The 24,139-nt window shown below is 34.1% G+C and overlaps 1 pseudogene; it reads right to left on the bottom strand.

Moving 5' to 3' along the window:
- Positions 1-614: 614 nt before the first annotated feature.
- Positions 615-1,780, bottom strand: LOC128161498 (neurotensin receptor type 1-like; annotated as a pseudogene).
- Between the last annotated feature and the right edge of the window lie 22,359 nt (positions 1,781-24,139).

Here is a 24,139-nt window from a genome sequence, read left to right on the forward strand (position 1 = left end):
CAAACGCAAAGCCGTCTTGCGTGTATATTAGAATAAGAATGATTAGTGGGGGTATATAAGACAGCACATACGCCAAAATTAGGTAGAAAAACATAACCGAAACCCGTTTTTGTGCGGACTTAATTCTTGTATTTCCTCTTCTGTCCGTTTTGGCAGATCTTTGTGGATTTGAAGCATTATCAGGAGAAGTACCAACAGTATCACATGAAGTTATACGTTCATCATTATCATGTATTTGTATCATGTATTTCTGTATTTTCGTTAGATTTATCAGGATTTTCGATTCTAACTTTCTTTGGCGAGTTTGGTATTTCAACTTTTGCTTCTGCAGCCTGTAGCTCAATAGAATTACTTGGCTTAGCAATGTCATCAGTTTCTATATCAGATGTCCGGGTGGCTTGCGAGGTTTCGGTCGTTGAAGCTGCATTGCGATCTCTGTGAATCTCGTATTTGACAGTTCTGGAGCGGTATGACATTCCAACCTGCTTTAAAACAGGAACATAGAGTCCAGCAGTAATTACAATATTTGCAGCGCTTCGATGCTAGATTGCATATTACATTATACATAAGAAGGGAATTAAAAAAGGAATTCAAATATCTGGTACGTTTTTAATGATTTCAAGATATTAATAAAATAACCTTTTTGTACATGTTAAAAAGGATGTGATTCAAAAGAGCTAGTTTACCAAGAATGAATAAAACACTTTTCATAAACGATGAATAAATGTCATCAACTGTAAAATAAAGAATTTAAATGATAAGCGGTGGTGTGTACGACACACATAAGCCACAATGAGATAAAAAAAAAACATTATCGTAACTCGTTTCTGTCCTGGAGCAACTTTAGATTTTGGCTTTTTATTGTTTTTTTGCAGCTTTTTGGTTACCTGTCACAGTATCAGCAACATTGTTTCTCATACGGTCTTTAACGTCATTTTCGACTGTTAAAGTGTTTGCTTTATTGTCAGTTACAGATACATCAGACGTTTCAAACATTACGTTTTTTTGAGCGTTTGGTATTCTAATTGTTCTTGCTGCCCCCTTCTGTTTATATGAGTTGCATTGTATCTCGGTGTCATCAATTTCCATATTCAATTTACATTATAATGTGACGTTTCTGTTCCATATGTTACTTTACTACTCTTGTCCGTTCTGTAACTGAATAGAATTTCAAGACAGGAAGATGCATACAAATTGTAATGATTAGATTAACTGCAATTATCAGAAACAAAAGGTAAGAATACATAATCTTTGAAATTGACTGTTTGTCAGAAAAGTTGCACACTTCCATTGTCAAACTGTGGTTCATATACGTAACATTTTCTGTAAAGAGTCCGGCAGTAGCCAACAGTGGGACGGAATACACTATCAAACAAACAACCCAAAAAAAACGCTTTTCCAAAAACGTGTCATTTTTGGTCCAAATGGCTTACAGACTAAGTAATACCTTTGAATCGAAATAACAAGGATTTTATGTGCTGATATTCCTGAAATACATGTCTGTAGAAACAGAAAAACTTTACAAAAACAGTACTTCGGTGAATGTTTCCATCATTAAAGATAAAGTAAGAAGGTTAAGCACCCTAAAAGATCCGCTATACCAAGCAGGGGTATAAAGTATCGCTCGCCTTTCTTCTTAATCCAAAAGAAGTAGAAAAATATGATGACGAGGTTTCCAATGACTCCAATCACAGCCCCAATTATGAGGAGAATGACATTACTAAACACAATCAGAATAACTGTTCCAATGTTGCAACAGGTAGTCAGTATTGTTTTCCATGATGCTGAAGCTTTTACAACAACAGAAAAATGAGTAAACACGAATATCCAATCTGCTTAAAAAATGTAGTAAATTTTTACTACAAATAATTTCCTTTTTATTTGTTACAAGTCAAGTATTTCCGTATCAATTTTTTGTTGTCATATGAGAGTAAATTAACAGATTTTTTAATGTTTGTAGTTTCAATTATTATTACCTTAAAAAAAGTATATATAACGTATTTTTTTTTACAAGTGAGTTTCAAAGAATTCCACAACTCAATTTATTGCTTTCAAACTTTACTTACATTGCGTTACTTTTTTTTTATCAATTTTAAAAGTAAATGCTTTAAAATAATTTGAAATCTTTATAATACATAAAAATTTCTTTATATAACAAAGGTAGGTTTTTAAACATTTCAAAGTTAGCCAACTTAACAGTTTAATTTCAACATATATTCAAAATCTATGTTGTTACTTTTTAATACATGTAGATGATCCAGGTGTTCACCCAAAATACTTCTACCTTTATTTCTCAAAAATCTTGGAATCCAAGCTGCTTTTAATGCTTGGAATTTTAAAAGTACATCAACAATACCTGTCCCTCCTTCTTCTATTTTTCCAATTATTGTTTTTCGTTTAATTCTATCTTTATTATTCCATATAAAGTTAAAAATATGGCTATACAATTTTTTAATTACATCTTCATTTGGTAATGGTAAGTTTGATGCTACGTATATAAATTTACTTATACCTAGTGTGTTGATAATTTCAGTTTTACCAAAAATTGTGAGTTTTCTCCTTTTCCAAGATTCATATAGCTTTTTCATGTTTTCACATTTGTCTATCCAATTTTTCTTATAGCAATCATCTTTATTATGTCCAATATATATACCTAAACATTTAATGGATGACGTGTTTATTTTTATTCCAAAAATATCATTTTTACAACTTTTTAAACGACCTGTCAATATACATTCTGTTTTGTCAATGTTTAGTTTAGACCCTGCATGTTTAGAAATTTTTTTTATAGTCTTTATGGCCTCTTTTAGAGATTCCCTATTTCTTAAAAACAATGTCAGATCATCTGCATGTTGTATATGTTTAAGCCCTTCACTACAATTACTTGGTTTTATTCCTAGAATTTGATCATTGTTTTTCACTTTTAAAGCTAGAATATCGGCTACAAATAAGTATAATATTGCCGAAATTGGACATCCTTGTCGTATTCCTCTGGACATATAGCATGTTTTAGAAATCCATCCATTATTTTTTATTCGAAACATCGGGCTATTGTACAGAATCTTCACTCAATCAACACTCTTTGCTGAGAGTGTTTATGACGATTTCTGGGGAACAGGTCTAAACAAAGCCGGAACAGAACATACTGATCACAGAAAATGGCCTGGACAGAATGTGTTGGGGCAGATCTTTCGTAAGATCGTCAGTACGCGAAGGCCGGCGCCACCACGGAGATCTGAGTCTGTTCCTAGGAATCTACAGGCAGCCTCACAGCGTGATATCTCAGACATGTTGACATGTTGAGTTCGATTCGGATATCCGACAAAAGAGCTGATAAGCAGCCGTATACTATGCAAGACCACTCTCGGTCTCCGCGTAATTCTGTGCGGACAAACAGGCACAAAAATGCGGGCTACAAAAACTCTCTCGGAGAAAAACCACTGGGTACGGACTATGATAGTGGTTAGTGCGCGCTCTTAAACACTGTAGTCTGATGATCGACCCGGTTATGATTTTAAGGACTGCGTATTGTAGACTGTATATTGTTAAACATACTTCAATCTGTACTGTTTTTTTTTTCATTTACAACAACAGAAAAATGAGCGATAGCTTATTTCATACATAAAATTTTTAAATGGATAAGTTTGAAATTTTAACAGTTAATTCCCGAGGCCTGAACTCGGACGAAAAAAGAACTGAATTATATGCATGGTCACATGATATTCAAACAGATATAATTTTTGTGCAAGAAACCCACTATATAGAAAAAGATGTATTAAAATATGATGCTAGATGGTTAGGAAAATCGTATCATTGTTTTAGCAATTCAAAATTTAGTAGTTGACTAAACATTTGTGAGCAGAAATTTCATTTATGATTTTGAAAAAATTACATTACGGAAAATTCCCGGAACAATTAATGGGAAGAGAATGTCTGATCATAGACTTCTGAAAACTTCTTTTAAAACAAATATTAACAAAAGGGGAAACGGTTATTGGAAGCTTAACAATTCATACTTATCTGACGAAAATTATCAAAAAGGTATTCAAACTTTGATTAACGAAATAAAATATGCAGAAAACACTAATCCAATGGTAAAGTGGGAATCTTTTAAAGCAAGAGCTCGTGAATTTTCTATTAACTTTGCAAAAAACTCAAAAGAAAGTATTAAACAAAGAATATTATCATTGGAAAAAGAAATAGACGACATTGAAAAATTAGAATTTCATCATATTGATATGACTAAAAAACGCAATCTTGAGGCTGTAATTGAGGAGCATTCGAAGGTCAAGGTCTAAATGGATGTTAGAGGAAGAAAAATCTTCAAAATATTTTTTAACTTAGAAAAAAGTAGACAAAAACAAAGTATAATTAAAGAACTAAAAACTGACAACTGTACATTTAATAAAACAAATGACATTATGGGCGTAATGTGCAATTTCTATGAAAAATTATACTCCTCTAACAAAGTTTCCGATAATTGCATTGATGAATATTTATCATCTGTAGAAATTGATAATGAACTTAGCGAGTATGATGCTTTTTTTGCGAGCAATTCCCGTCTTGTGAAGAATGTACTGAGGCTGTCATGAATTTAAAACTTAACAAATCTCCGGGTTTAGATGGTCTAACTAATGAATTTTATCAATGCTTGTGGAAAGATTTAAAGCAACTATTTCAAGATACACTAAAATGCATTGTTGAAAATGATCAAATGAGTTATTCACAGAGACTGGCAGTTATTTCCCTTATTTTTAAAAAAGGCGATCAAACCAACATTAAAAATTACAGACCAATTAGTTTGACTAATACAGATTATAAAATTATAGCTTTTGTATTTGCAGAAAGACTTCAAAAAGTGATTGATAACTTAATAAACGAAAATCAATCGGCGTACATTAAAGGGAGGTATATTGGAGAAAACGCAAGAATAATTTTAGATTTATTCGATTATTGCGAGGAAACAAATAATGAGGGAATTTTCCTTTTCCTAGATTTTGAAAAGGCTCTTGATTCGATAGAATGGAACTTCTTATTAAAAACACTAGAGAAATACAAATTCAAAAATAATTTTATAAAGTGTCGTCTGACCTTAATGATGAGTTTGGCATATGTTAAAGATCCGATATATCAAAATAGATTCTTTACTTCTATCCATAGACAATATTTAGATTTTGTACAAATTGTAATCGAGTTTGGTATCCATCCCTGGAAAATTTTCATTTTAAAACATTAAGCCCTGTTCCTTTTTTATGTCGTATTTTTTTATGTTAAAATCATCTATAATTTATAAATAATGTATGGCTTGTTTGTAATGCAATTCAGGTACTCTAAAATCAATTGGACGAAGTTAAATTACAATAATTGAAAGCGATATTGACTTGAGTTTTCACAATTAAATACAGCAAATGTGTACTCTGTCAGCACGTCGTAGTCGTTGAACATTATGGATGTTATGAATAGATTGAATATACTCAATATGTAGATTTAAAATGATTTGTCCAAAAAATTTCTCTTTCAATAAGCACCTTTAAAAAAAACTAATGATGATTCGTTCACTGACATTAAAACGTTTTTGAAAATGTTGCAAAGGAGGAACGAGAGTCGAGACTTGAAAGAAGCGACAAGGCGCTTCGAAGCGACCAATATATACTGGTACTGTACCAGTTGTTGGCTATGACCAGATATCGGCTAAACTGAGAGTTCTAGATTTATATCACACGACTATTCGAGATTTTTAATTTAGTTGTCTGTTTCGAATAAAGAAAAGTAAGTTTGCTTGAAAAATTTCTTGAATATGATTTAACCATGAGCTTGAACGATCATTGTTTACCGCTGGTTTACATCCTTGCACTTTCAGCAGTGGGGGAAGTAAGTTAAAACTAGAATATGACATCTTTGTGATAATGTATTATATACCTTCTTTGATTTGACATAATATCAATACATATTACATGAAGAAAATAAAGGAATTCATTAAACTTTGAGACATTTATAGCGCAGTTGAACGCTTGATTGCACAGTATTATGTATTGAAAAGTCTTCGATTTTGTGTATTACCGTGTGATAACAAACGAACAATTTTATGAGTTTTATTTATGTATCATGACTTCTACTACCTTTAGTCTGACCCCAAAAGGGGCATAACTCAAATTACATTATTCAGAGTATGAAATCAACATGTACAGGGATTTTAATATGTCATTATCGCAAAGCCGATAACTGGTACATGAAATCGTATGACATGGCAAATTCGGGGCTTGCTAAAAACACAAAAACAAGATGTTTTGAGATCTTATTAATGATATACAATATAACAGATGGATAAACAAGGAAATCACCATTTAAAGTATGTCAAAGTTTATCTAAATATATCAAGAAACAAGGAAATACCCCAAAAAAACCACGTTAAAGTTTAGCCGATAACTGGTACAGTGTCAGTACTAAGTCTGCTAAGACCAATTTAAGTGCATCTATAATTATGTGTGTTTTGAATCAATTATTGTTAGGAAACCCGTGATTTTTAATACCTCGTCTCCCATGTTGGAATCGCCCAGCACTATCTCTGCAATATGATGCGTATACATTGGATTTTTTTTAAAGAATAAACCAAAACTTATGATATATTGATTGCAGTTCTCCTTATTTTTTTACAAACATGTTTCATATACTACAATGTATAGTTCTACCATTTGTTTTATTGAAAAAGCAAGTAGACAAGTCGCAAGCAATAGACATGTAATTTAGCAAAACAATTCCATGTACATGTCAAAACTATCATATAAATGTCCATGCAACCTGAATGCTAGGAATAAGTAGTACCCTAACTATATAAAGCGAGAAACCTTTTCATTACTGGCTTTAAAAACCCCTGTCAGTATGAAAATCCCCTGTTTTCCCTTGTCACCCCCTGTGTTTTCACTGCCATCCCCTGTACATCCCCTGTGTGCCACTGTAACCCCCTGTCAACCCCTGTACGCCACTGTCATCCCCTGTAAGCCACTGTATACCCCTGTGCATGCCCATGATATCCTCTGCACAGTTTTTGACTGTTTTGTTTTAATATTATTTTCTTAATTCATCTATTGAAATCATATTTGTTAGATTTTGAGCTATAATTCAATATTTGCACTCAACAGCGCCAAATCACAAGACACACCGTTATTGTAATTTTAGAAATCACATGTTTTAGTTGATAATTTATTGATACTTAAAAAATCATTGTAACAACGAAAGATTTTAGATTCACTGGGTGGTAAACTTGAATTGAGGGCGGGGATTATTTTTTATATTAGGTGTGAAAGCCCTATGGGCATGTAGTTCTTTTGAGCTCGGGAACCATGCTACTCCCTTTTGTTTGAAAAACAAACATAAAAAATACAACATAGAGTGACTTATTTCTGTTTTAAAATTGTCTACAGATATATGTACACTTTACTTATGAATATCTTTAACCAATGATTCATATGATTCTTGGTAATAAACAATACAAACTAACGCGGCACATGGTTTTTAATTTTGTATATATCTGAACATATATGTTCGCACTAAATCCAATAAATAAGTCAGAATATATAATTTATAATCAGCCATGTAACGATAGAGAACACTTTTTTTCTTTTTTTAATCAAGTTCTTTGTTATACCTTTTATAATTTCCCGTGAATAGCAAAATAAATCTTCTATAGCTTATATAAGTTTGCTTAGGAAGTCATAGTTGTATGTTTGTTTAATATGTTTCTGACCGGCCTATTGGACTCTTAAATTGAATTTAAACTGATGAATTATTCTCATAATCAATTTCATTAATTTCTAAAATCTATTTTTTCAGATATCGTTTTACTGCAAAGTGGAACATATCATTTAATTCATTGCCAGTGAACAGAATTCTGCTGCCAAGGTCAGAACATGTAAATGTGTTTTCTATACATGTAGGAGGTTATATAGATACTGAGAAATTTTTAAAAACCCGATTAATCATGAGAGAGAGAGAGAGAGAGAGAGAGAGAGAGAGAGAGAGAGAGAGAGAGAGAGAGAGAGGATAGTTTGCATTGATTTTGAATTAAATTTGTTAATTATATAGTTTACCCGGAAATTAATTTCCTAACAAGTAAACATGCAATCCTATTCTTAATCATTCTGCGGCCCTGGTCAGAACATACACAACATACATGTAAATGTAGAACTAGTGTTTACATATATATATATATATATATATATAGATAAATAGATAGATAGATAGAGAGAGAGAGAGAGAGAGAGAGAGCAAGAGAGAGTTTGCACTGATTTTGAATTAAAAGTTACTAATAATTTACCCGGGAATTAATTTCCTAAAGAGTTAATATGCAATCCTAATTAATTTTCATCACCAATTCTCTACACATGTATTTATTTAGATTTGCTGTCAAATTGATTTTATTTCATCAATGTTTTCTTCTACACCAAATCACTTGATCAAAAAACTTGAAGACAAATGATTAACAACTGTAGCTGATTGAGGCTACAGTTTTCAAAGGAGAAGATGTTGACATATTTTTCACTCGGTCAGTGATTATATAATAGGTACTGTACATAGCCCTTCTTGACAATTTGCAGTTCAAAGTAGCGAGATAGGGAAAAAGAGATGATAGACAAACGTGTACATCTATACTAGCAAAAAAAACCATGTGCATTATAAAATTTAGTATAATTTTTCTATATCTATGGTTTGTATATATAAAATTTCAACAATCGATAATGGTAATGTTTTTGACAATATCGGATGGTAACGGTCCATGTGAACTGACTTTTTTTTTTGGTTAGTGAGCACCTGGGGCCCGTTTCTCAAAAAGGCCTACGTCCAGGCGTAAGCTTAGTCCGGACTAAATCAGGGACTAAACCTCAAAACCAGACTAAGTTGCGTTTCACAAAAAGGCGGAAACTTAGTCGGGACTAAATTTGGGTTTAAATCTACGCCTGCTAATGGGTAGGCGTAAGTTCTTAGTCTGTGCACAAAAATGGCGAGTGTTTTGTTTCTAAGGCAAAATATACAGATAATTTTATTTTTTGTTGGTTTGTTTTATGTGTTATTAAAGAAAACATTCACATTTATTTAAATATTTGTACATGTACGTTTAACTTGAAAAAATACCTATTGTTCGATAACTGTTTCTATTTCTAAATAAATTAAGATAAAATCAATTTGATAAATAATGGGCTCACCTTATTAAACGTAAGTAATATACTTACTACTCGAAATGAAATTTACCTAAAGTGTGAAGAATGGGTGTACCCTGATAAATGATATAAACACAATAATTAAAAAGATTCTTTATTTCTTAACTAAACATGTATTGCCCAACAAGATAGATGTGTATAAGTACGAATAGATTGTTGATTTTTTTAAAATCAATACTCAGTAAGCATGAACTAGAATTTAATGTTTCTAATCAGATTTGAACCTGTGAAACGAAACTGATTTCAAAATTATGAATAGGAGCAGCTCAAAACGTTTACATTTGTAATTTGTCCTTGTGTGTGGTTGTTTGTTCTTTACCTATACATGTATTACTGAAAACTTTACAACACGTATGAATTCTCATTTTCATTTTTTTTTTACTCCTAGTATCTTTACAAAACCGTATGAAAGCTACATGTATTTTGGAATGTTTATGAACTCGCATTTAGATACAATCAATATTTGTTTGTTAAAATATTACTTAAAATATGTTTTAGAAGCGTGCGGCGTGTATTTTGGAATGTTTATGAACTCGCATTTAGATACCATCAATTTTTGTTTGTTAAAATATTACTTAAAATATGTTTTAGAAGCGTGCAGCGTGTGTATCAATTTTAGATCTGTTGACAAGCGTTTCTCAAGGTTATCGAATATTATAAAATTTCACATGCACACCTTGAATTTTTGGAAATCAAATTCACTAATCTTATTAATTCTAGGATTAAGTGATCAATTGCGTTCATATTTAACATCGATCGTAATTCTTTTAAAATATGTATGGTTTACAGGTACTATCAATGATCTTCGTGCATATTCATATGCATTGTTTATTTGTACTCATTTGATTGAATTGATCTTTAATTACTTGAATTTATGATAGTTTTGTTTGATCATATTTAATATGTACGTATATCAAGGGATTTTTTATTTATTTCGAAGTTGTCGACTTGCAATACAAAAACGTTGTTTTAGCAGTTTTACAACAGTGTGCATTATTTACAAATTTAACTAACTTGCATTTGTCATACTTAGTATATAAACAATTGTATACACCCCCACCCCAATAACCCAAAGTAGATAGGGAAAAAAGTATACATGTAACTCACATGCACTTGTTAAAACCGCACAGGTGCAAAATGTCTTATCCGGAAGTGGATACGGGATTTTTTTAGATGCCTTTTCCATTAAACTTGGAAAAACCTTTTATTTATAAAACTTTTTTTAAATAGGAAGGGTGTTCTTAGATAACTGCTTTTCTATCTTTATTTTAATCAAGATACTGTATACAGGGTTATTTTGGTCACGTGTAATTTCCGTCCTTCTACACTTGCAAACAGTTTCACTCTGTCGTGACTTCGCCCAGTCACAGCTGTTATTTAAGTTACTTAATATTAGATATTGAAAATCAACATAAATTCGCCCGCTGACAACGAGGGTGAAATGATTGAAAATTAAACAGGGCGAATTATTCCCTGTTTATGGTGTATATGACTTTCAACCCCCTCCCCGAAAAAAACCAAAACAAAACAATCGATCGATTAAACCAAAAACAGGAAAGGGAGTTGGGGAGACTCCGGCCTCAAATGTTGATAAAATCTGTCTTGTTAATTGTTGACAATTAATATCTTTCAAAACTATTATCATATGAATCGCAGAAAATCAAGAATCGTTTCCATGTCATTGTCTACATTCTTTCAATATTGAACAGAGGATGGACAAGGTTCATGTAATATTATTTAAACAGTAGACATTTTCGATTTCAGTTGGTTACTGTTATACTCATGGTCATATTTTTTTTCTATAAATAATATAGTGAATTGATAAAAAAGACTCAAGCCTTATCCCAGCATCTGAAAATGTCTAAAGATCAACAGTGTATATGAAGCATACTTCTCATTCTGCAGACGTATTGGGGCATATCCACTGTACCTCGTCCCTGTATTCTATAAATATTTGAAGTTTACACGAACATTTAAGTTAATTTCTATGTATTGTTTCGTTCAATTAATATGTAAGATTGTGCCTCAATATCATCTACAATGCACTTACTTGTCACATATTTGGTTTCTGAAACCTCTTATATATGCCGCTTTCATATCAACTGTTTTTCTCTAAAATTTCATTATGTTAAGAAGTGTATAGGCATTTGTTCAACTTTTATTATATAAAATGTCATGAACAGCTTGAACTATGCACATTCAGTGGTAAAGTATAACATGCGTACTTTCGGGTACTACATGTACTATGCATTGGAAAATTGATCCACCACATATAATCATAGCCTCAAAGCAAAACAAAATACGATATGCGCATGCTTAGTACTCAGCGAAGATGCCTAAGTTTTTCGACATTTAAACCCTAATTTATGCCTCTTTCAGATTCGCAACTTAGACCCGACTAAATATTGGCGTAACTTTGTTAGTCGGGCCCCTGTTGTTTATTGAAGAATTTGTACGCACGAGTTTTACGGGCCAATACTGTTTGGAAAAAGAACTGTAAAGGATTTGTTTAAACTTTTTTTCGTTAAGGAAATCACTTTAGTTTTAACAATATTTACCCCTATGTCATGGCACGACTCAACGAAAACCAACGTAATCGTGCTGTTGGGATGCTGCAAGCTGGAATGGCACAAAATACTGTAGCAAGACATCTGGGGCCCGTTTCTCAAAAAGGCCTACGTCCAGGCGTAAGCTTAGTCCGGACTAAATCAGGGACTAAACCTCAAAACCAGACTAAGTTGCGTTTCACAAAAAGGCGGAAACTTAGTCGGGACTAAATTTGGGTTTAAATCTACGCCTGCTATTGGGTAGGCGTAAGTCCTTAGTCTGTGCACAAAAATGGCGAGTGTTTTTTCTCTGAGGCAAAATATACAGATAATTTTAATTTTTGGTCTGTTTTACGTGTTATTAAGGAAAACATTCACATTTATTGAAATATTTGTACATGTACGTTTAACTCTGAAATATCTATTGTTCAATAACTGTTCCTATTTTAAATAAATTTAGATTAAATCCATTTGATAAATAATGGGCTTAAATGTACCTTATTAAAGGTAAGTACTATACATTACAACTCGTTAATGCATTTTTTCATATAGTATGAAGAATTAAAGATGGGTATACCCCGCGATAAATGATAAAAACACAATACTAGTAATAAAAAAGATGCTATAATTCTAAATTAAACAGGTATTCCCAGCATTCTGATATTCAGAATTCGTTTGTCAAGGTTCTTGAAGATTTTAAAATTTCACATGCACTCCTCGTTGAATTTTTGGAAATCAAATACATTAATCTTATCAATTCTAAGATTAAGTGATAAATTGCGTTCATATTTAACATCGATTGTAATTCTTTTTAAATAGTATGGTTTACATGTACTATCAATGATCTTCGTGCATGTGCATGCATGTGTTGATTATTTGTACTCATTTAACTGAATTGATCTTTAATTACTTGAATTCATGATAGTTTTTTTCATCATATTTAAGATGTATGTATATTAAGAGATTTTTATTTTATTTCGAAGTTGTCGACCTGCCATACAAAAGACGTTGTTTAAGCAGTTTCACAACAGTGTGAATTACTAGTATTTACAAATTTAACTACATGTAACTTGCATTTGTCATACTAAATATATAAAATATTGTATACACCCCAACCCAAAAACCCAAAGCAGATAGGGGGAAAAAGTAAGACTCAAATGTACTTGTTAAATCTGCATAGATGCAAAATGTCTTATCCGGAGGGGAATAGGTTTTTTTTTAGATGCCTTTTCCATTTAACAATTAGAACCCTTTTATTTATAAAACTTTCTTCAAATAAGTAGAGTCATCTTAGATCTATATTTTAATCAAGATACTGTATACAGGGTTATTTTCGTCCCGTGTAATTTCCGCCCTTCTACACTTACAAAAGTTTCGCTCTGTCGTGAATTCGCCCAGTCACAATTGTTACTTAAGTTACTTAATATTATATAAATAGTGCCTGTTTGGGAGGGTAGCAGTTGAAATTGACACCCCGAGGAAACCATTGTCAACCGACGCGAAGCGGAGGTTGACAATGGTTTTCGAGGGGTGTCAATTTCAACTGCTACCCTCCCAAACAGGCGCTATTTATTTTATTATACTAAATGTCTTAATTTTAGAGATTTTTTTTACTGCTTTTATACAAAAATGACGTGAATTCCACGGCGAACCGTACGAGCATAATTTACGCGCATGTAACATTTCTTGTGTTACCCGTTGTTAAGTGTGTTGCTAACGCTGAGGGTAATATAACAGATTATCAACAGCGTCTAAACCAATCAGATTTCAGTATTTAACATGACAGCATAATGATATATAGACATTGAAAATCAACAAGTCTTAAATTCGCCCGCTGACAACGAGTGTGAAACGGTTGAAAATTAAACGGGGGCGAATGATTCACTGTATATAATATATACTACTTTCAACCCCCCCCCCCCCGGAAAAAAACCTAAACAAAACAATCAATTGATTAAACCAAAATTAGGAAAGGGAGTTTGGGAGACCCCAGCCTCAAATATAGTTAATTCCTGTCTTGTTAATTTTTGACAATATCTTCCCAAACTTTTATTATTTGTATCGCAGAAAATCAAGATCGTTTCCATGTCATTGTCTACATTCTTTCAACATTTTACCAGAGGATGGAACTTTTCTTCCTTCCGTAGACATGGGCAAGGTCCAAGTACATGTTATTTACACAATAGATATTTTCGATTTCAGTTGGTTGCTGCTTATTTCATGGTCATATTATTTTCTATAAATAATTAAGTGAATTGATAAAAAAGAATAAAGCCTAATTCCAGCATCCGAGTGTGTCCATGTATCTATATGAAGCATAATAATCATTCCTGCAGACTTTACAGTACGCTGCCCCTGCAATCTATAAATATTTGAATTTAACACGAATATTGGAGTTAATTTCTATACTTAGTTTCGTTCAATTAATATGTACAAGTGTGTCTCAATATCATCTACAATGCATTAATTGCTATATATTTGGTCTAGCAAACTCTTAAGTCTGCCTCTTTCATATCAACTGTATTTCTCTAAAATATCATTATTATGTGAAAAAGTGTATAGACATTTGTTCTACTGTCATTAATATATATATATATATATATATATATATATATATATATATATATATATATATATATATATATATATATATATATATATATATATATATATATATACTGTTATGAACAACTTGAACTATGCACATTCAGTGGTACAGTATAACATGTGTACTTTCGAGTACTACATGTACTATGAATTGGAAAATTGATCCACCACATATAATTATAGCCTCAAAGCAAAACAAAATAAGATATGCGCATGCTTAGTACTCTGCGGAGATGTCCAAGTTCTTCGACATTTAAACCCTAACTTAAGCCTCTTTCAGAAACGTAACTTAGACCCGACTAAATATTGGCGTAACTTTGTTAGTCGGACTAACTTAGACCCAAATTTAGGCCTTTTTGAGAAACGGGCCCTTGGAGTTCATCGGAACACCATCCATTCATTATGGAGACGTTTTCAACAATCAGGCAACACTCAGGATCGACCCCGCTCTGGGCGACCTCGTGTGACGTCACGTCAACAGGACAACCACATTAGACTTGTGCATCCGATAAATTGTTTCCGGACAGCAAATTTGACTGCCCATAGCAGTCCAGGGGTTCGACCAATTAGTCCAAGAACTGTGCGTAATCGTCTGCGCGAGCAAAACATCAGACCAAGACGTCCAGCGGTGCGCCCAGTATTGCTTCAACGTCATCGTATCGCCAGACTAGCGTGGTGCACACGACATCTGCGATTCAGAATACAGGACTGGGCCAATATTCTGTTCATTTTATTTGGATAGCAGTGACGGCCGATGTAGGGTGTATCGTCGCGTTGGGGAGCGTTATAATGACGTGCAACGTTTTGGTGGGGGTAGCGTTATGGTGTGGGGTGGAATATCAGCACGTGGAAGGACCCCTCTACAAATTGTCAATGGAAATCTCACCGGCGTACGCTATCGAGATGAAATTGTTCGGAGTCAGGTGATACCCTTCATACAGAGACATCAAAATCACATCACTCTGCAGCAAGACAACGCAGGGCCACACGTTGCACGTGTAGTCAGGGACTTGTTTGTTCAACAGAATGTCGATGTCTTGCTTTGGCCAGCTGTTTCCCCCGATTTGTCGCCGAGCGAGCACGTCTGGGATGAAATGGAAAGACGATTACGCCGTTTACCAAATCAGCCAGTGACATTGGCTGATTTAGGCCAGGCTTTAACCAACATCTGGAACAACATCCCTCAAGCATTTCTGAACACTTTAGTGGCATCAATGAGGCGTCTCTGTCAAGCATGCGTGAACGCAAATGGTGGTCACACGCGTTATTAATTTTGTTAATTCAATTTCAAATAACAGTGACTTTAGAGTGTGCTGATATTGACGTTATTCGACGTTGACATTAATGTGTTATGAGATGTTGTTACGAATACATGTGTTAACAGTATTACAAAAAATAAAATTTGTTCATTGTAATTTTTAAATGTTTTTTTCATATATAAAATAATGCACAGTTATATATATATATATATATATATATATATATATATATATATATATATATATATATATATATATATATATATATATACACTTCCTAAGATCTGGGGCCCGTTTCACAAAAAAGCGTGCGCCCGGCGTAACCTAACGCCTGGCGTAAGTCCGGACTTAAGTCAAATATTTGAACTAAGGTCCGTTTCACTAAAAGGCGTAACTTTGCGCCCGCCTTAAGCTAAGCCAAAAATCTACGCCTAGCCAATGGTAGTCGTAACTTTTGGCGTAAACATGAAATAATTGCTAAATCTGTTGCTGAGAATATCAGTGCTGACCGTAATGTTAAATTGTACAATTTGTAAAGTAAATTTTATTAATTTCATATGAATTTAAAAAAATAGAGAGTTTTGATAGGTGGTACCAATTCTTGAATAGAAATTTTCTTACCATGTTTTATGCACATTCTTTATATTTGCACTTGCCGTTTACATGTTAAAACGTCTTATTTAGACAATCCATATATAGTTTTCATTCGATAATTTTCATTCAAAAATTTGATTTACATTTTATATATTTTAGTAGATTTGGCAATAAATAATGCAGAAAATATACACACACGTTGCACATGTAGTGCAAAAGTGTATTTGTATAAGAAATGTGTAGCATTTCAAGCATTTCATTCCCCCCCCCCCCAACTTCCACGCAAAATATGTGTGAGCGCGATATTTTAAAACTAAAAACTCTATAAGTGAATTATTGACTTTTATTTTTTCCGCTTTTTTTATTTTATTTTTGGTGAGTAAAAGGTGTCATGCTTAGGTAGTTAAACTAAGGTTAATCACAAAAGTATTTTCAGTATTGTTAAAATGTAAATACTAAAATATGATGAAAGCTCCAACTGTGTTTTAGAGTCGTCAAAAATCCTTCATTTTTTAAAATATTAGATTATGTATTATCATACAACCGCTGCAAAACACTGACTCCAGATTAAATAGATTTTATTTCGTAGGTTACATACTACTCTATATTAACTTAAAATTTATATGAAGCCTCACTCATTATACTAAATACACATGAAAGTGTACTTGGGTTGTTTATGTTGCGTTCACCATATATCGGACACGTACATCTTTACCTTGGATCGGATAACTTTGAATAAACATTTACAAATTAAATAAACGTGCATGCACTTATGGTTTGTTTAATTTATTCCTGAATTAGAACTGATGAACTTTAATTATCAAGAATCACAATGTCAAAGAAATAGCAAAAAGGCATCGTAAAATACGCCATCATTAAAAATTGGTTACACACATTTTACACAAAGGTAATTTGAATGTTCGGCATTTGAAAGGACCAACTTCTGAAACAAAATGTGTAACAGAAAAATTAGCCTTGGAATTCATCAATAATTTCCTAGGTCATTTTTGCTTCACATTTTACATTGACACAAATCTAAATATGAAAGTAATAAATATATTTATCCAAACCTCTTTCATTATTTTTAATATCTACTGTATGGTGGTCCTATGCTTGCTTAATATTGTCCGATCCATGGTTTAATAGCTCATTACAGCATGCATTAATTTGATATTATTTTCTATGTTTAAAAAAATCGCTGATTTTCTTTCAATGGTTAAGCAAGAGAAAACCAGAAAATTTGATAAAAAATATTTATACTCGGGCCATAATTGACGCATGGTCAAAATAGAAATTCCAAGGGTGTTCGAAGCATGGTTAAATCACCGTAGATATCGATAACAAAATAGTTCTGTTAAGTTAATAATTTCAATTGAACATATCCTATATGCTTCATCAAATATATCCTTCAAATAAAACATTTCAGCAAGTTTTGCTGTGTGATTTTGTCACTTAACAGGATCAATTTTTAACAACAATGTACTGAATTGATGGTAAAAAATATGCCTTAATACTTTGCGGTTCTCTCTCTCTCTCTCTCTCTCTCTCTCTCTCTCTCTCTCTCTCTCTCTCTCTCTCTCTCTCAATTTTTCTCTCACGCAAATACAATTGACAAGTTTCTATCGTTCTATCTATATAAACAGTATCTATCTATCTCTCTATCTCTATCTCTCTCTTTCTCTATCTATCTATCTATCTATCTATCTATCTATCTATCTATCTATCTATCTATCTATCTATCTATCTATCTATCTATCTATCTATCTATCTATTTATCTATCTATCTATCTATCTATCTATCTATCTATCTACTGTTTATCATCTGTACGCGCATGTGCATACGCTCGTTGCCAAGGACGTAAGTCTGGCCTTAACTTAGTCCGATACTAGTATTTACGGCCAGGCGTACGCCTCTTAGTGAAACGCAATTTACTCCGGATTAAATTTTGGCATACGCCCTAAGGCCTAACTTAAGTTTCGTCGTATCTTTCGCCTTTTAGCAAAACGGGCCCCTGAATTGTCGGTCAGGGATTATATAATAGCTATATACTGTATACAGCCCTTATTGACAATTTGCAATGCACGGTAGCGAGATTGGGAACAATGAGGTGACAGACACACGTGTACTTGTATATACACCCACGTCCTCAGGTTTGGATGCTCTGTAATGCCACACAATAATGCAATATGTTGTTTAAACACCCATTATGACTTTTCGATTTTTCAGTTCTGAGAATTCAGAACATTCTTTGGCACAGTGATATGAATTAAAACTGTATATTGCTCTTTTATATTTTTCATTTTTCAAATCAAATCAAATATAAATAAATGTATGATATTTTTCTAATCCAAAACCCGGAACATTGTTTTAAGATAATGCATGTGTGTATATATGTTACCCCGTTACCGGCATTTGTATACAGTCATGCATTAAATCATTCATTAACCGTATCATTTCTCTATAAACATGAGGACAATTCTATACAATAATGCATATAAATAAATAAACTGGTAAATGCACACTGATAGAAGTTAAAAGTGTCAATGGACCGTCCTAATCCAACCTTCCGAAAAAAATCGACTCTCTCTCTCTCTCTTTCTCTCTTTCCCTATCTCCCTCTTTCTTTCTCTCTCTCTCATGATTTATCAACAACCACAAAATGCTGACAGCAAATATCAGCGATTTACATGAACTTCATAAAGACTATAAGTATGTAATTCTATGCATAATTACAATGGGCAAAGCAGTCAAAATATAGGTGATCATTTTATCATTTCGATGTTTGGTTATCTGCACATGCTGACCATGTTCTGTTATTATGTGCTTTAGCTCAGGCAGGTAACATAGAATAGGACATTACAGATTTCACGCACTCCTCCATTTATTTTCCTTTCTATTCTTTTTTTTTTACATATTACACAACACGGTCATTTGTTTAAATGCATGTAATATAATAAGCGGTTTATCGGTGTACAAGTATATCTTGATTTGTGTCAATGTTGTGTCCAATTGTTTACATTTGTGAAATATTGCCCTCTATGGAATGCAAAGAAAAACAAGCACCGTCTAAAACATGAATGCTAAATAGATTGTTTTAAAAATCCAAATTAATTAAATGCTATTTTTTTGCTTAGCGAGCGGTTAAAGATCGTACAGTGGATGTCAGGGGCATGCACAGGGGTATACAATGGCTTACAGGGGATGACAGTGGCGTAAAGGGGGTGGCAGGGGCTTACAGTGGCACACAGGGGATGTGTACAGGGGCGCACAGGGGATGACAGGATATACAGGGGCTCAGTACAGTGGCACACAGGGGATGTACAGGGGATGACAGTAAAAATACAGAGGGGGTGACAGGGGAAGACAGGGAATTTTCATGCGGACAGGGGTTTTTAGAGCCAGTAGTGTTACGGCAGCGCTCCGATGCTAGAGTGCTTATCACAATATACATAAGACGGGAATTAAAATCTGCTACTTTTTCAAAGATCGAGATATTACTAAAATAACTTTACTGTACATGTTAAAAAGGACTATTTATGTGGAATTTTCTATTAGAATTGCTATTTATACTTTTGTCTTTGACACAATTAGCGGAGCTCTTCCTTGAACTTTGTGTGTCTAAAATCCATAAATGAAAGGAATGACGACGTGATTCTGAAGAACTAGTTTACCCAGAAAGAATAAAACGTGTCATTTTCGGTCCAAAAGGCTTACAGACTAAGTTATACCTTTGAATCGAAATAACAAGGATTGTTTGTGCTGATATTCCTGGAATACATGTCTGTAGAAACGAAGAGACTTTACAAAAAAAGTAATTCGGTGAATGTTTTCATCATTAAAGATGAAATAAAGTGTAATAAAGTTAATTTAGTTTTGTATATACTGGTGTTTATATTTGTGTTCCTCTTTAATTTTGTTATGAATGGGTTACCCCATGTGAGTGACGAGTGTCGGGTGAGTGTGCTATTTTTAGATCGAGTATTTAAAGTGACCGGTTTGGGTGTAGTGGTCACTAGAGGGTCCGGTAACGACATCAGCTACGTTTTGCAGCTCCTGTTTTAAGATATAGTGAATATCTCCAGTAAGCTTAATACTGAGAAGAAACGGGTAGCCATTGAATTCTGGATTTGTTAGGCGGGCACATGTTTTCCTAGCCGGTAAGGTTGTTTTGTTGTTATTTTGTACATTTCGCTGGTAATTTAGGTCTTAGTGTAATTGGTCGTTTGTTTGTATGTTTATCGGGACTTTATTAGTCACAGTGTGTTATTTTCAGTGCGTAAGGGTGTTTGGTACAATTTCCTGAAATACAGACTGGCGTGCTAGACGGGAGTTCTTCTATGGAAGGTCATGGGGATAACTGACGAAGGTCGGGGACGCATTCTATGTTGAGTGGGGCGTGGTTTTCTGTCCGGGCAGTGGTCGTAGACTTGAAGCGAGAGACCTGCGAGTCCGGGGGCTTCCAGTTAGGATAGCAACTAGAGGGACAGGAAATTTGACGAGGGCAGGAGCGTCTCGAGTGCATAGTGACCTTGAGTTCATTTTCAGAGAGAGGTTTTAAGTGTTTAAAAGCGACTGTTATTACAGGCTAATTTTCATATACACTATTTTGAGCTGAAATTTGAAGTAATTGTAAATTCACGGTATTTTGAATTATTGAACTTTAACAATTTTTTGAGTAAATCTTTCAACAAGAGTTTTATTGGTTGAAATAGCTTCTTAACAACATTTTGTAGTTTAGTTCCATTTTATATCTGATACAGTGTGATTTAATCTTGAATTCAGTTGATAGTATCAGATATTTGTTCATTTGTTTAATTGAATTATTATTCGTTTTTTTTGTTATGTTCGAATGCGAGTGGCGTGAAAGGGGGAGTGAGAATAATGATTTGTTTTGTTTATTGATTTTTTTTTCAAATTAAACTCGTTTATTTTCTTTACAAAATTCTTATTATTCATTCAGCCGACAAAATCCAAAAGAACTCATTACATATGGTGGCAGCGGTGGGATTTTGTCATTTAGGCTGAGTGATTTTTGTTTTTGTTTTTTGTATTGAATTATTCATGTTTGTTTGAATTAAGAAATTCATATCCGTTGTGAGTGAAACATATTTTTATTTTTGAAGAAAAGTTCAATAATTGTTTAATTTCTTATTAAAGTTTATTGCAGCTCAGTCCCACTTGAAAGAGAACTCGGTCTTTGATAGTTTGTTGGTTTTGTGGTCTAGAGTTGTACGATGTCGTTACCTGGTTGGGTTAAGAAGGCTGTGGAGGAGGGTCAAGATTTGTCTACTTGTATGGAGATGTGGAAACATGCGTGTGCAGTGGAGCGGGAAGAACGACAGGCAAGACGAGAGAAAGAGAAAGATGAGCTAGAAATGCAGAGAATAAAAATGGAGAATGATGAAAAAGAGAGAAAACGTCTGAATGATTAAGATCTTGAAAAGAAAAGGTTAGAGGTGAGAATGAAAGAGTTAGAACTACAAGAAAGAGAGATGAGATGAATCTGGTAGATGTTCTGATGCGTGAACAGCTTACAAATAGTTCTTCTAGAGATCTTCAGATATGGTTGAAAGAGAGACAACCTAAGTCAGTAGAGGAGATGATAGAATTGGCAGAGGCTTACCAGAACGCACATAAAGGTAACCAGGTAATGAACAAAGGACCTGTACCGCAGAGAGAGGTAAGAAACCAAGGTAATGGTGTTAAAAGCAATAACAATCCTATGGTCGGTCAAAACAGGGAAGAGAAAAAATGTTTTCAGTGTCGTAGAGTAGGTCACTTTATGAACAATTGTCCTTTACGGAAACATGTACCCAAGAATTCTAGTCCTGGCTTTAATGATAAAGGTCAACCAACTCAGGGATATACTGGTAAGGATAAAGCAGGTTTGATTCATTCTCCTATTATATCGAGAAAGGGAGTGGCAGTGGAGCTTCCGGTTATAGTAGATGAGAAGAAGTCTGTCATTAAGTCAGTTATTTGTCAGAGTGGACTTAGAATCGAAACGGGTACAGTGAACGGTAAGGGTGCATCAGTACTCAGAGATACCGGGTGCACTGCGATTTTAGTATCTGACAGATTTGTTAGTGATGATGACAAGACAGGGGTGACAAGTGATGTTACCCTGGCAAACGGAAGTTCACAAAGATGTCCAGAGGTCTGGATACAGGTAGACACGCCTTACGTGAAAGGTAAGGTTGTTGCTTTGATGATGAACTCTCCATTTGCTGATTTGATTGTTGGTAACTTTACTAGGGTTGATATTCCAGTGGAGAGATCTACAAGCCCTGTTAAGCCGGATGATGAAATGTGTCAGGCAGTGGAAACTAGAGCTTCAGCAAATAAGGTATCACAATATAAAGATGAAGGTATTGGGGATAGAGCTGTGGTACACGACATAGTCTCCAGAAATGAGTGGATAGAGGAACAAGGTAAGGATCCTAGTTTGGAACAGTGTAGAAACAAAGAAGTGTCTGAAGGAACGGAGAATGGTAGAAGTTATATCATAAAGGAAAACGGATTGATGTATAGAGTATTTACGACAGTTACTGACGTGGTTCTAAAGCAAGTAATTGTACCAAGTAAGTTCAGAAAGCAAATATTGTCGTTGTGTCATGATTACCTTTAGCAGGTCACATGGGGATTAAGAAGACGGGGGAAAGAATTCTAAGGAATTTCTTTTGGCCAGGTATTTTTGAGGATACAAAAAATACTGTCAATCTTGCCCAAAATGTCAGAAAGGAACGTCAAAGTCGAGGGTAAGTAAGGTACCTCTTGTTAAAATTCCCTCAGTTGATTATCCATTCCAGCGTGTGGCGATCGACATGGTTGGACCTTTGCCAAGAACGAAACGAGGTAATCAGTACATTTTAGTGATGTGTGATTACGATTACAAGTATCCTGAAGCAATACCCCTCAGAAGTCAAGATGCAGAAGTTGTAGCGGAAGCTATGATGGAAGTTTTTACGAGACTTGGTATTCCCAAAGAGATACTATCTGACCAAGGTACCAACTTTATGTCCTCATTAATTACAGAGCTTAGTAAATTGTTAAGCATCCGCAAACTTAACACAACCCCGTACCATCCACAAGCCAACGGTCTCGTTGAAAAGTTCAATGGAACGCTCAAGAGAATGCTTCAGATTTATGCCCAAGACGAACCAGGTAAGTGGGACAAATTGTTACCTTATTTGTTGTTCGCATACAGAGAGGTTCCCCAAGAGACAACTGGACTTCTCCTTTTGAACTACTTTACGGAAGGTATGTGAGAGGTCCTCTAGCAATACTTAGAGAGAGTTTAGAGGAAGATGAGGCGGATAGTCAATTACAGCCATCAGTACTGAGTTATATTCTTGAAACCAGGGAAAAGCTGGCAAAGATGACGGACATTGTGTCAGAAAGTGAAGAAGTAAGTAAAATTGAACAGAAAAGATACTACGATCGGAAAGCAAGGCATCGATCTTTTGAAGTTGGTGACAAGGTACTGGTTTTATTACCTACAAGTACAAAGAAGTTACTAGCTCAGTGGAAGGGACCAGTGTCTGTTACAGAGAAAGTAAGTCCAGTCGATTATAGGGTTCAGTATGATAATGGTGTCAGAAAGGTGTACCACATCAACATGTTGAAACGGTGGATAGAGAGGGATGATGACAACGTTGTAAGTGATGAGAAAGTAATGACTGCGGTGTGTCACGCAGACTCTTCAGATGATGATGATGAGTGGATCGGAATCCGCTTATGCATGTTAGAGATACGGTTAACGATGTAACAATTTCTCAAAGGCTGACGCAGAAACAAAAAGGTGAGTTACAAGATTGCTTGATCAATTTAGTTCTGTTTTGTCCAATGTTCCAGGTCGAACTAGTCTGTTGAAACATCGTGTGGTAACTACAAGTGAAATACCAGTTTTTCAGAAAC

The sequence above is a fragment of the Crassostrea angulata genome, chromosome 8, assembly GCF_025612915.1.
Source record: "Crassostrea angulata isolate pt1a10 chromosome 8, ASM2561291v2, whole genome shotgun sequence".
In the NCBI taxonomy this organism is placed as follows: Eukaryota; Metazoa; Mollusca; class Bivalvia; order Ostreida; family Ostreidae; genus Magallana; species Magallana angulata.